At 46.7% G+C, this 14,887-nt stretch overlaps 1 long non-coding RNA gene across 3 annotated transcripts; it reads left to right on the top strand.

Moving 5' to 3' along the window:
* The first annotated feature begins 344 nt into the window (after positions 1-344).
* LOC148378406 (uncharacterized) lies at positions 345-13,086 on the top strand. Of its 3 annotated transcripts, XR_015855890.1 has the most exons (4): positions 10,528-10,986; positions 11,168-11,210; positions 11,334-11,411; positions 12,976-13,086. It is a non-coding gene; the product is annotated as an uncharacterized LOC148378406 (long non-coding RNA). The 3 variants fall into 3 exon arrangements; XR_015855889.1 differs by lacking the exons at positions 10,528-10,986; positions 11,168-11,210 and adding an exon at positions 345-672; XR_015855888.1 differs by lacking the exon at positions 11,168-11,210 and having other exon boundaries at positions 10,676-10,986.
* The last annotated feature ends 1,801 nt before the right edge of the window (positions 13,087-14,887 follow it).

Raw genomic sequence — 14,887 nt, 5'->3', positions numbered from 1 at the left:
CAACACGACGTCGCACTGAACAACACGACGCCGCACAGAACAACACGACGCCGCACAGAATAACACAATACCGCACAGAACAACACAATACCGCACAAACAGTTTTAGATAATATTACGTCGCAGTCATGTGACGCGGACATGACGTCAATAGGCGGAACTCACGGCAAAATTATAATCCGTGGGCGTGGCTTGCAACAGGAAGTAGGAAAGCGGCAGTTCTGGCAAACAAGACACAGCGGTTAGTAACACGATGACTAACAAGGCAAATATTTTTGTTTTCAGCTTGCAACTTGACCGTCTAGAGCGTACAAGGTAATTACAACTGTTTTTTTTTAGCCCTGAAAAGCGAGGGAGTGTGGCGTTTGGGAGGAATGTCGAACTCGGCGTCTGCTTCCAGCCACAGACGCCAAATTTCGACGATTATTTCGACTGGTCAACGGTTGTAAATTATTGCGTTGACTAAAAACTTTATTTAACTCTACTCTTAACTTTGCCGTTTCAGATATGCGGGTATTACACCGCGGAAATGACGTCAATAGGCTGAACTCTCGCCAAAATTCAAATCTGTGGGCGCAATGGCCTTGAGCGAGACACCGGATACAAACACGACGATTATCAACAGAAATATCTTTATTTTCTGCTTGCAAGTGGACCGTCTAGAGCGTACACGGTAAGTACAACTCATTGTGTTTAAAAAGATTTACGTTTGTGTAGTTTGCGTTGCGTTGTATCTGTGAATGTTGGTTGAGGCTAAATGTTAATGTTTAATTTCATTCCTTTAGGTTCCACGGTGTTTGTTGGCTGTATGTTTTCCACTGCAAGAAGAGGCTCGTATCATTGACCAGCAGGAGCTACAATGGTGAGTACCCCTTTCGTCTTCCATTTATGTTAAACACTTCCTATTTCATGTCTAACAGTACTCGATTTAACAAATAACCATAAATAAATACAGTGTGGGCAGTCACGTTAACATATGTGATTATCCTGCCTAATATGTTTATCACAAATATGTCACTAATCACTAATATGTTTATTTGTTTATCACAACACCTTTGGACCTTCAGCAATCGATTATTTACCTTCATCTACATAGAGACAGAACGATGGTGTCTTAAACATCTCATTCATTTCACCAAATAACTTCACGCAGGTGGATAACGGCCGTCTCGGTCACGCTATGTTGCGTGATGCAGTTTTGAAGAACCAAATGCATTTATTCAATGACTAAGTCAAGCTAGTTCTATGTTTATGATGTTGTAAGTTACGGTACCGATTGAAGTTGAGTTCGAAGCCAGTGGAAAACAGCGCTGCGTTTGTGCTCTCCAGGTACAAATGTTGTGATCTCTGACTGACGACCGGGCGAGACTCGAGTAAGAGATGTCCAAACGAGCTCCGGCAGGGCGGGCCAAGGCGGAGCGAACGGACGCCCTTCAGGCCGCCAATGACGAGCTGAGAACCAAACTGATGGACGTCCAGTTAGAACTTCAGCAGGAGAAGAACAAGGTGAAAACCTCAACAGACAGACACTGCCTGCCTCCCTGCCTGCCTCCCTGCCTGCCTCCCTGCCTGCCTCCCTCCCTCCCAGTTTTCCCGATGTAGATTAGACATGCGTGTGCCATGACTGTGTCAGCCTACATCAACAAATGCACCGAGGACGTCAGCACCACTAAGAATATCATCACCCGGGGCAACCAACGACCCTGGATGACTGAGGAGGTACGTCAAACGCTACGAGCGCGGAACTCTGCCTTCAAGTCTGGCGACAAGGAGACACTGAGGACAGCGAGAGCCAACTTGAACCGTGCCATCAGGATAGCGAAGCGAGACCGCAGTCGAAAATTTCAGGATCGTTTCCACGACGTCAAAAACATCAGGAGTATGTGGCAAGGCATACGGGCGATTACAGACTACAACTCACCCTCCCCCCCCCCGGTGGGTGTAGTTGATGCTGACTTTCTAAATGGTCTAAATAACTTCTTTGGGAGGTTCGAGGCACTAAACGGCACTCCAGCAGTTAAAACTGTCCCCCATCAGGAAGAGGAGGTACTCTGCCTTGACTCCGCCGATGTGTTGAAGACCCTGAGGAGAGTCAACCCCTGTAAGGCCCCTGGCCCCGACAACATTCCTGGGCGTGTGTTCAGGGAATGTGCAAGTCATCTGGCTGGGGTCATCACAGACATTTTTAACACCTCGCTGGGCCAAGCCACAGTGCCGGCGTGCTTTAAGACTGCCTCCATCATTCCGGTGCCGAAGAAACCTCAAATCACCTCATTTAATGATTACCGGCCTGTTGCACTGACTCCGGTTATGATGAAGTGCTTCGAAAGGCTGCTTAAAGGTCACATCGTTTCCAGACTCCCCCTATTATTTGACCCGTTCCAGTTTGCCGACCGGCAAAACCGCTCCACTCAGGACGCCATCTCCTCCGTTCTTCACCTGAGCCTGGCTCACCTGGAGGAGAAGAACACCCATGTGCGGAGACTGTTCCTGGACTTCAGCTCAGCGTTTAACACCATCATCCCACAGCATCTGGTAGGAAAATTGGAACACCTGGGCTTCAACACCCCCCTTCGCAACTGGCTGCTAGACTTCCTCACCAACAGACCTCAGTCAGTCCGGGTCGGACAGAACACCTCTGATGTCATCACCCTCAGCACAGGCTCCCTTCAGGGCTGCGTCCTGAGCCCCCTGCTGTGCACCCTGATGACACACGACTGCGTCCTCAGGTTCACCACCAATCACATCGTGAAGTCAGCAGACGACACAACGGTGGTGGGGCTCATCAGAGACAACAACGACCTGGACTACAGAGAGGAGGTGGAGCAGCTGGTGGGCTGGTGCAGAGAAAACAGCCTGATCCTGAATGAGGAGAAGATGAAGGAGATCATCGTCGACTTCAGGAAAAAACAGCCTCACCACGCTCCACTGATCATCAACAGCTCAGCTGTGGAGGTGGTCAGCACCACCAAATTCCTGGGGGTCCACATCACAGAAGACCTCACCTGGACTATGAACACTACGGCACTGGTCAAGAGGGCACAGAAGCGCTTGTACTTCCTGCGGAGGATGAGGAGAGCCCACCTGCCCCCACCCATCATGAGGACGTTCTACAGGAGCACCATAGAGAGCATTCTGACAAGCTGTCTCTCTGTGTGGTGTGGAGGGTGCACCGCCTCCGATTGGAAGAACGTGAGGAGAGTGGTGAGGACAGCAGAGAGGATCATAGGGGCTCCTCTTCCCTCCATTCAGGACATTTCATCTCAGCGCTGCATGTCCCGTGCCCGTAACATCATCAATGACCCATCACACCCCCACCATGGACTGTTCTCCCTGCTGCCCTCTGGGAAGAGGTTTGCAGCATCCGCTGCAGGTCCACCAGGTTCTGCAACAGCTTTTTCCCTGCTGTCATCAGACTGTTGAACACTAGAACTGTTGAGCTCTAAACTGAACTCTGCATCACACATTCACAGAACTGTACTTTATGACACTACGGACCTCTATCTTGCACTATCTCGCACTACCAACTTTACTGAACTTGTATAAACCCTTTAAATAGAAGTTTAATACATGGTTTAGCATTCCTCTGCACACTCTTGAATACTGTTTTGCCTACTTGCACTATTGCATAATTATCACTGCTGCACTTTATACTTATTTTTAATATATATATATATATATATATATATATATATATAGTATATATGTATATATATATATTTTCATAGGATATGTTACTTCTATTCAACTGCAATATCACTACTTTGTTGTAAGACGTATGCAACGGAATTTCGTTTTGTATGCACCATGTGCAGACAAGATGACAATAAAGTTTGTCTAAGTCTAAGTCATGTCAGGTCAGCTGTCTGGAGAGAGAGAGAAGTCAGGACCTGCGGGCGGAGCACCACCGTGCCACCGCCGCCATGACGGAACTCAAAAGCAAACTCCATGAGGAGAAGCAGAAAGAGTTAGCCATTACCAGGGAGACATTACTGCGGCAGCATGAAATGGAGCTGATGAGAGTGATCAAAATCAAAGATGGAGAGATCCAGCGACTGAATGCCTTGGTCCTCAGCCTGAGGGACGGCTCCATGGACAAGGTGATCCGCTCTATCCGTGTCTGACTATCCGCACGCCACGTCGGGCTTCGATGCGGCCGCTACCGTATTGTGTAGCTTGTCCCCAGTAAGCGTCGCGGCGCTCCGGTGCGGTCTCAACGGCCCGGTGTGGCGCAATGTCTGCTCAGGTGAGGAGGGGGGGCGCTTTGCTGGCGGAGGTGGAGGAGACGCGGCGGTGTCGGGAGACCGAGCGGTGTCGCCTCCACCAGGAGCGCGGAAGAAGCCCTGGCAGCGGCCCAGCAGGCCTGGCAGTCCCGAGCGGCCGAGCTCCGATCGGCTCATCACCAGCATCGGGAGGAGCTGAGCCGAACCAAGAGAGACTGCGAGAGGGAGATCCGCCGACTGGTAGGACTGATCAGATGCGCGGTGCGTGACTATGTTCCCAATTTCGTTGTATACCTGCAGTGCAATGACACCTAAGGCATTCTATTCTATTCTATTTCACAAGAAGAAAATGTCCGGTTGCTCGCTTCGCTTTTGTCACAGCAAAGGTGTTCTAGTCGATTCAAGAACAAAATTGGCCGGTTGCTCTCTTTGTTTTTGTCACAATTCTGGCAAATGAGTTTGCCCGCCTGCCTGAGCGCTCCCCGTTTGTACATCCAGACGGATGAGATCAAGCTGAAAGACAGAGCGGTTAGTGTTTTGGATGAAGCCCTGGGGCCGGCCACGTCCACCGCCTTCAGCTGCAGACTCAGGCTGCCGAGCAGCAGATCGCTGCCCTGAGGGATTCCCAAAGGGCGGGCCTAAACTACCCTGGAAGTGGGGTCAACGCCGCTACTAGCAATCCTCTTCATTGCGTAAGCCACCTCATCACACACTTGCAGTACGCATGACTTAGTTCGTTGCTGGAGGAAGGTAGCACAAAAACAGTTTTGAACTTTGAACGAGTGCTTGTGTGTGTGTGTTGCGGGGCGTTTTCAGTCTCAGGAGGATCGGGACACGCGACGGTTTCATCTGAAAATCGCTGAGCTCAGCGCAGTCATCAGGAAACTGGAGGATCGAAACGCCCTGCTTTCTGAAGAGCGCAATGAACTGGTAATTTATTGACGGCACGCTTGAAGGTTTGCGCTACGTTTGATGCGCGCCATCCAGCGAGGCACCCATTGCGCTTGCTTATTAGTTGAGCGGCGCGGCGAGTCGGTTGCCTGGTAGATGTCTTTTATTGGGAGCCAAAGCCACGATTCCGTTCAAACCGATGCAAAAGGAATGGATACGTTCTGGCCCGCGTGTTGTGCGTCTTTCACATCCCGCACTTCATGCTTGCAGCTAAAGCGACTGAGAGAAACAGAAAGCCAGTTTCTGCCACTCCTGTACAAAAACAAACGCCTGAGCAGGAAGAATGAAGAACTCTCGCTGGTGCTGTGTCGCCTTGAAAACAAAGTGCGCTTTGTCACCCAGGAGAACGAGGAGATGGCAAGCTTGGTAAGTCGACGCGGACAACGGCGGCGTGCCAACAGAGTCCACTGCATTTGTGTTCCACAGAGAAGGCCTAGTTCGCTCAATGACCTGGACCGCGGTTGCGGCCAGCAGGACGGTGAAATGGAGTTCCTTCAAGTTGTGGAGCAGCGGCACATCATCGACGACTTGTCCAAGGTCTTCAGGCAGGCGACTCGGTGCACGTACGGCAGCGCCGCGCTCGCTCGCTGTCGCCAGGAAACCTTTTCCGTCCAAAGCTTGGCCGGCGGCCGCCATCCAAAAAATTGGCCCCTTAAATTCCGACCTTTCAAGCAGGAGCATTGTGCGCACGCGTTTGAACACGCTTTAGACTTGTTTTGCCGTTTTCAGCAGCTCAAAGCTCCCGTTTTGTCAGCGCCTTTGCCACTCGCTGTGCGCTGAAAACGACGGACTTGCCCGGCTGCTCAGCCCGTCAACCATGAGCCGCGAGCGCGACGTCATTGTCCGTAGGCAGCTAGTGGCAAAATGCACCCTGTTAGAGTTGCGCTCGCTCCAACTTATTTTGCAAGAACCACACGGGAGACAAGTAAGTTCTTTTGGACACCTGCAGGTGGAGAGTCCATCCGTTGTACGAATGAAGTCTGACTCTCGGCTCCTGCACGAGCATTTTAATTAAGAGAAACAGGCTGGGTGTAAGAGTGGATTGAATAGAGGAAGCCCTTGACCTCTAGTCAAAACATAGCAAGGGGTGTTTTACGACTTTGTGTAGGAAGGGATAAGCGATAGGGATAAATAAGGGATAAATAATATTATTTATTACAGGTCGCAGTCAAAGTCAAAGCAACACAATGATACGATAAAGATAATCTGGAAAACCCTGACACACCCTGTAGTTGTCACTTTTGGAAAAGACGAGCGTCCCTCCAATCATCGCCGGTGACGTGTTTTTCAGGCTCTGGAGACAGGAGCTCATGTCAGAAATGTCATTGTGAGTCGCGTTTGTTTCTGCGCCGGAGCCGTTCGTTCCCTTTGCATCCAAAGAATCTCAAAGGCGGATTATTTGTGTCGACAGGAGAGAGATTTGCTGCTACGATACCGACGTCGAGAATCTCTGAGGAGGAACAAAGCGTGAGGTCCTGCAAGGTGAGTCTGTTTGTTTGCGGCTGCTTGGTGTTGCGCAAGATGAAATGGCCTTTTTCTCGCTATCGTTCCTCTCGTCGATTCATCGTGAGGTGTCGCTTCAGTTTGTTCAGAGAGATGTTTGCTTCCGCGCCCGCAGGTCATCGAAACATTTTACGGCTACGACGAAGACGTGTTGGTGGACTCGGACGGATCGTCCTTGTCTTTTCACACCGACAGAACCCCCGACACGGAACCCGAAGAGGTAGCCCGCCATTTCTGCCAGCGTATTGGCACCAAACATTCCTCTTCAGCCTGGAATCGGACTCGTCTTTGCGTCGCGGGTGCTTTGTCGCCGGTCTGACTGATTCTGGTACTAGTGCTGTGTTGCATTGGTGTGTGCATGAAGAGGCGGAGCTTCGCTACCGCCAGCTGACGCAAGAATATCAAGCGCTGCAACGAGCCTACGCTCTGCTAGCCCAGACCAGCGAAAGGGGACTACGACGCCGAGAAGGAGATCAAGGTGGCGCCCCTTCCCGCAACCCCCGGCCGGGTCGCAGCCTCCCCGTTCTCACCCAGCCTCGGGTGTTCTCTGGTCTGAAAGGAGGAGGAGGAGCCTCCCTCCTCCTCCTTTCAGACCAGAGAAAAGCTGATGGTAGAAATGGGTCACTATCAAAGCAGAGTAGCAGATCTGGAGTCAGCGCTGAAGCAACAAGGACAGGTAAGCTCATCAATGAGCACACCTTTTTCTCAGACAAAATAGCTACATTCTTCAGTCACTCATCCGTCTGGCATTACTGGACCAACCCCCCCCCCCCCCCCCCCCCCCTCCCGAACGTGGCTGGGAAAATGCGGAGAAAAGCAAATGTCATTTTCCAGTCAACCAAAGAATTTGTGGATGAAAATGACACAACATTCCAAAGCTGTCCACGCGTTTGTCTCTTCTAGAATGTCAAGTGGGTGGAGGAGAAGCAGCTGCTGCGTCAGAGCAATCAGCAGTTGGCCGAAAAGGTGACGGAAAGAAAGGCGCTGGGCGGAGTCGCTTGGCGTCACACCTGTCGGGAAGCCCCGCAGATGAGGTCTGACTGTCTTTTCAGGTCAGGCGGATGGAGGCGGAAGAAGCGCGTCTGAAAGAGCACATCCAGGATATCCGAGACCAAAACGAACTGCTTGAGTTCCGCATCCTGGAGCTGGAGGTGGGAAGACTCGCACAAGCGTGTTGAGGCCAGAGATGTGACGGACGGACGGACGGACGGACGGACGGATGCATGCCTCTGCCTTTCAGGAGAGGGAGTGGCGCTCCCCCGTCTTGAAGTTTCTGCAAGTCCGTTTCCCAGACGGCCTCAGCCCTTTGCAGATCTACTGCGAGGCCGAGGGCGTGAGCGTACGTAAGGCGTCCCTCGCAACCCTAACCTTAACCCGAGGTCCCAGAACACCTTACATTGCTCCTTGCGCCTTTCCCCCGGACACCGTCATCAGTGATCTGATGAAGAAGCTGGACATCCTGGGCTATAACGCCGTAAGTGTATGTCGAACTCCTTATGTTCGCACTCCACGAGACTCGGCGGCTCAAATGTGACTTTTGGAAGGCTTTGCGCTGAAAGAAGCTTGTTGACGCTGTGCCTTTGGGCTCTTGCAGAATCTCACCAACGAGGAGCAGGTGGTCGTGATTCACGCCAGGACCCTTCTCACCCTAGCCGAGAAGGTAACGCGCACGTCCACGCACGCTCTCGCATTCTGCTTATGTGACAGCAGCCTTTCCTCAGTGGTTAGAATACATCAAAGTGACCAAGTCAGCACTTCAACAGAAGATGTTGGACATTGAAAGTGAGAAGGTAGACAGACACGCGACATCAGCCAAGGGGAACTCCGGCAATGTGCCCCAACAATTCTGACCTTGAGCTGTGCTAGGATATGTTCTGCAAGCAGAAGGGCTACCTGGATGAAGAGTTGGACTTCAGGAAGTGTTCCATGGACCAGGCTCATAAGGTAAGCCGCCCTCAAATCTCCCGCCGGACCACTGATGGACGAGGATTGCGGCCCAGAGGATCCTGGAGCTGGAGGCCATGTTGTACGAGGCGCTACCGCAGCGGGACTGCCCCGCCACGGACGGCGAAAAAGCCAGCCACGCTGGCGTGAATGACGTGCTGACGGCGGATCAGAGAGAAGAGCTTAGGAGCGCCGTGGACCAATGGAAGCGAGCCCTGATGTGCGAGTTGAGGGAGCGCGACGCTTGCATCCTCCAAGAGAGAATGGATCTGCTGCACAGCGCGCAACAGGTAAGGGCCCAAAGCCAGCCCGGCACTTACTTGCACGCTTACTGGCTTTTGAATGCCACTTTCCATTTGTCCGTCCTAGAGGAACAAAGAGCTGAAAGAATTCATCGAAGCTCAGAAGAGACAAATCAAACAATTGGAGGAGAAGTTTCTGTTTCTCTTTCTATTCTTCTCCTTGGCCTTCATTCTGTGGCCCTAACACCAGCTGGTGAGTGAGCTCCAGCGGCACCGCACTCGACACCTCCGATACACTGCCAGCCGGTCTCAGACGTTGGCAGACGCTCCGATGCCAACGTATACCCCCCGCCACGGTGACAGAGGCACCGCGTCACACCGGCGCTCATCCAATCAGAAGGCAGGAAAAGCAAATTCACATGCAGGGCACTTTTGAACCAGAAGAGAGCGCCACAAAAAACGGTTGTTGCCCCAAACGCGCACTAAAAAGGGTCAGAATAACAAGAGTCCCACTGGCCAGCCGGGGCCACCCGTCCAGCTGTTTCTTCAGGGGGGAAAAAAATTGGAGTCACCGGTGAGTACATTTTGCATTTAGCTCTGCTTTTCTGCTTCTGTCTTCAAGTGTGTGGCATCCTGCGATCAAAGATTCAGCCAACCCCAAAGCGGTTGACCTCAACGTCCCACCACCATGCCTACCAGAGCAGGTGACGTGATGCTTTGGACATCCTTCCGTCTCAGATGCCCAAAAGTACTCTTTGCCACATCTGCGGCAATACGGTGTCTTTTCAAAGGTGCAAATAAATCCAGCGTGGGCGGAACACGCACGTCTTCGGTTTTTCCCGCTTTGTTTGTGTGACAGCTGTTGTGAAAATTTTATACAAATAAAGTTGTATAGTACAGGTTTGGCCAAGCCGCAACTCCCGAACCGCATGCGGCTCTTTTATGTTCATATCAACATTTGTGTGTGTGTGTGTGTGTGGGGGGGGGGGGGGGGGGGGTTGTGCGTGTTGGCTTCACTTGAGTTCAATTTGGTATTTTGGTCAAAAGCGCATGTGGTGAAATTCCACAAAGTAGGATGGGCAAACACATTTCTTTAAACTATGAGTGTCAATTGGGCTCTCGAAATGGCAGGGAAAAGATGCACAGCAAAACGAAAATACGTAGATGAACACAGGACGTTTTAATCAGAGTGGGAAAGTTTCTATTTTTTGTTGAACGTGATGGCAAACCATTCTGCCTGATATGTCAGACCTCAGCGCATTTCAAAGATTCAAATCTTCAGCGCCATGCACTTCAGCTCACTCCATGCTAACATTGATCAGGCGTCGAACCCGCATCATCATGCTTAAGAGGTGGCCATGCTAACCAGTGCGCCATTATGTCAACGCATAATAACTAAGTCTACTGGTCAAAACAGCGGTTACTATATGACGTCGCTACGTCGTGGTCACGTGACGCAGACAAGACGTCAATGGACGTGGGCAGAGTTAACTTGTTTAAAAGGGAGTAGGCAGAAGAAATATTTAATTTATTTAAATCTATTTTGAGTGCACACCATTATGCCAATGCATAACAACTGTAAATCTACTAAACAAAACAGCGGTTGCTATATGACATCTGCCACGTCGTGGTCACGTGACATACGTGACGTCGATGGGCGTAACTTTCGCCGGAATTCAAATCCGCGGGGAGAGTTAACTTGTTTAAAAGAGAGTGGGCAGAAGAATTATTTAATTTATTTAAATCTATTTGGTGTGTGCGCCATTATGTCAATGCATAACAACTGTAAGTCTACTAAACAAAACAGCGGTTGCTATATGACGTCTGCCACGTCGTGGTCACGTGACGCGGACGTGACGTCGACGCCTACTTTACATCCCACCGATCACAGGACCCCTCGGCTGCATAACCGTGCCCCCTTCCCAACCAATCGGATTTGCTATACGCGAAAACGACGCCAATGGAAAGAGCTTCCGCCCAAATTTAAATCCGTGGGCGTGGCTCGCAGCAGGAAGTAGGAAAATGGCGGCGATGTTGACAAAGACACAGCGGATGGTAACATACGACTAACAAGAGAAATATTTTTATTTTCTGCTTGCAACTGGACCGTCCAGAGCGTACACGGTAAGTACAACTCATCGTTTTTAAAAAGAAGTACTTTTGTTGCCCTGAAAAGCGAGTGAGCGTGGCGTTTGTGGGGGACGTCGAATTTCGACGATTCTTTCTGGTCAACGGTTGTAAATGATTGTGTTGATTAAAAAAGAAAACTTGATGTAACTCTACTTTTAACTGCCGTTTCAGATAGATTTGGAATTGCATCACATCCAATTTTGCCTAGAGCGTACACGGTAAGTAACACTCGTTGTGTTTAAGGAGATTTACGTTTGTAATAGCAGAAGTGTAGCCGCGTTGCGTTGTACGTGTGAATGTTGGTCCGGGCGAAATGTTAATGTTTAATTTCATTCCTTTAGGTTCCACGGTGTTTGTTGGCTGCAAGTTTTCCACTGCAAGAAGAGGCTCATATCATTGACCAGGAGCGAGCTACAATGGTGAGTAGCCATAACATTTATGTTAAACACTTCCTATTTCATGTCTAACAGTACTTGATTTAACAAATAACCATAAATAAATACAGTGTGGGCACTGAAGTTAACATATGTGATTATACTGCCTAATCTGTCACCGAGTAGATTGTTGCAAAGTAATATAAGATCCAAAGTTGTAATTCAGAATAGTTTTCAAAAGAAGGCCATTAGAATTATATACAAGTCTGATTACCCTGAACAAGCTATTAATTAAATCACAAATTCTTCAATTCAAAGATTTGGTAGATTATCAGACAAATAATGTCTAACAGTAATTGATTTAACACATCACGATAAGTAGATTGAGTGTGGGCACTCTCAAGTTAACATATGTGATTATACTGCCTAATCTGTTACAGAGTATGTTGTTGCCAAGTAATGTAGAATAGATCCAAAGTAGTAATCCAGAATAGTTTTGAAGAGGCCATTAGAATGATAAACAAATCTGATTACCTTGAACATAATAACAAGCTAAGTGTTTAATATGTCCTATGAAGTCAAAATTGGGCACCATCATGTGGTGAAATTTGGAATTGCATCACATCCAATTTTGCCTGGGAACAAACAGATTACATAAATCTTAGTTTTGAATAAGCCACTCCTTCTCAAACAAGTAAACTCTGCCCATTTTGCGCAGTAGATGTTCTGTTAATATCTAGTATTTATACAAAGTCATAATTTAAATTGCTTTCAACCTTCATTCATCGGTTCAACCAACATTACTCGCTCTTATTACCAACTTGTATTGATTTAACTAAGCGTTTAATACTTCCTATCAGGTCTCAAATCGAGATTTGGCAAAATACAATTTCAGCAAATCCAATTTTGCCAGGGAACAAAAATAGATTAAATAAACTAAATAAGTCCTCTTCCCATTAAATAAATCAGAAAAGTCTGTCTTGTAACCAGTCCTCTTCAAACAAGTAAAGTCTGCCCATTTTGTGCCGTAGATTTTGTGTCTATGCCTAGTATTTAAACAAAATCATAATTTAAACGACTTCTTTCCTTCATTCACTTTGGAAATTTGGAATTGCAGCAAATCGAATTTTGGCAGGGAACAAAAATAGATCAATTAAACTAAATAAGTCTTCTTCCCATTAAATAAATTAAAAAAGTCTGTCTTGTAACCAGTCCTTTTCAAACAAGTAAAGTCTGCCCATTTTGTGCCGTCGATTTTGTGTTAATGCCTAGTATTTATACAAAATCATAATTTAAAGGACTTCATTCCTTCATTCACTTTGGAAATTTGGAATTGCAGCACATCAAATTTTGCCTGGGAAGAAAAGTAGATTAAATAAATTTAATAAGTCTTACTACTTCCCATTAAATAAATTAAATACGTCTTACTTGTTCCCACTCCTTTTCAAAACAGTAGTTTAAAACGAGGGCCCTTCACTCAATCTTTAACCTCAACCCCGCACGTTGTGTTGTATCTGTGAATGTTGGTTGTGGCCAAATGATAGTTTTCTTTCATTCGTTTAGGTTCCAAGAAAACTTGATGTAACTCTACTTTTAACTGCCGTTTCAGATAAGCGGGTATTACGTCGCAGTCAAATGCCGCGGATATGACGTAATTGCCCGAACCTCCGCCAAAATTCAAATCTGTTGGCGCGATGGCCGTGAGCCACTGAGCAGCGACGATTATCAACAGAAATATCTTTATTTTCTGCTTGCAACTGGACCGTCTAGAGCGTACACGGTAAGTAACACTCATTGTGTTTAAGGAGATTTACGTTTGTAATAGCAGAAGTGTAGCCGCGTTGCGTTGTACGTGTGAAAATTGGTCGAGGCGAAATGTTAATGTTTAATTTCATTCCTTTAGGTTCCACGGTGTTTGTTGGCTGCAAGTTTTCCACTGCAAGAAGAGGCTCGTATCATTGACCAGGAGCGAGCTACAATGGTGAGTAGCCATAACATTTATGTTAAACACTTCCTATTTCATGTCTAACAGTACTTGATTTAACAAATAACCATAAATAAATACAGTGTGGGCACTGAAGTTAACATATGTGATTATACTGCCTAATCTGTCACGGAGTAGATTGTTGCAAAGTAATATAAGATCCAAAGTTGTAATTCAGAATAGTTTTCAAAAGAAGGCCATTAGAATTATATACAAGTCTGATTACCCTGAACAAGCTATTAATTAAATCACAAATTCTTCAATTCAAAGATTTGGTAGATTATCAGACAAATAATGTCTAACAGTAATTGATTTAACACATCACGATAAGTAGATTGAGTGTGGGCACTCTCAAGTTAACATATGTGATTATACTGCCTAATCTGTTACAGAGTATGTTGTTGCCAAGTAATGTAGAATAGATCCAAAGTAGTAATCCAGAATAGTTTTGAAGAGGCCATTAGAATGATAAACAAATCTGATTACCTTGAACATAATAACAAGCTAAGTGTTTAATATGTCCTATGAAGTCAAAATTGGGCACCATCATGTGGTGAAATTTGGAATTGCATCACATCCAATTTTGCCTGGGAACAAACAGATTACATAAATCTTAGTTTTGAATAAGCCACTCCTTCTCAAACAAGTAAACTCTGCCCATTTTGCGCAGTAGATGTTCTGTTAATATCTAGTATTTATACAAAGTCATAATTTAAATTGCTTTCAACCTTCATTCATCGGTTCAACCAACATTACTCGCTCTTATTACCAACTTGTATTGATTTAACTAAGCGTTTAATACTTCCTATCAGGTCTCAAATCGAGATTTGGCAAAATACAATTTCAGCAAATCCAATTTTGCCAGGGAACAAAAATAGATTAAATAAACTAAATAAGTCCTCTTCCCATTAAATAAATCAGAAAAGTCTGTCTTGTAACCAGTCCTCTTCAAACAAGTAAAGTCTGCCCATTTTGTGCCGTAGATTTTGTGTCTATGCCTAGTATTTAAACAAAATCATAATTTAAACGACTTCTTTCCTTCATTCACTTTGGAAATTTGGAATTGCAGCAAATCGAATTTTGGCAGGGAACAAAAATAGATCAATTAAACTAAATAAGTCTTCTTCCCATTAAATAAATTAAAAAAGTCTGTCTTGTAACCAGTCCTTTTCAAACAAGTAAAGTCTGCCCATTTTGTGCCGTCGATTTTGTGTTAATGCCTAGTATTTATACAAAATCATAATTTAAAGGACTTCATTCCTTCATTCACTTTGGAAATTTGGAATTGCAGCACATCAAATTTTGCCTGGGAAGAAAAGTAGATTAAATAAATTTAATAAGTCTTACTACTTCCCATTAAATAAATTAAATACGTCTTACTTGTTCCCACTCCTTTTCAAAACAGTAGTTTAAAACGAGGGCCCTTCACTCAATCTTTAACCCCAACCCCGCACGTTGTGTTGTATCTGTGAATGTTGGTTGTGGCCAAATGATAGTTTTCTTTCATTCGTTTAGGTTCCAAGAAAACTTGATGTAA

Source organism: Syngnathus floridae, unplaced genomic scaffold (genome assembly GCF_059516105.1).
Source record: "Syngnathus floridae isolate MCC-2025c unplaced genomic scaffold, RoL_Sflo_1.0 HiC_scaffold_46, whole genome shotgun sequence".
Classification (NCBI taxonomy): domain Eukaryota; kingdom Metazoa; phylum Chordata; class Actinopteri; order Syngnathiformes; family Syngnathidae; genus Syngnathus; species Syngnathus floridae.
Note: the sequence above shows the minus strand (reverse complement) of the source record. Positions and strands in the feature narration are given on the sequence as shown.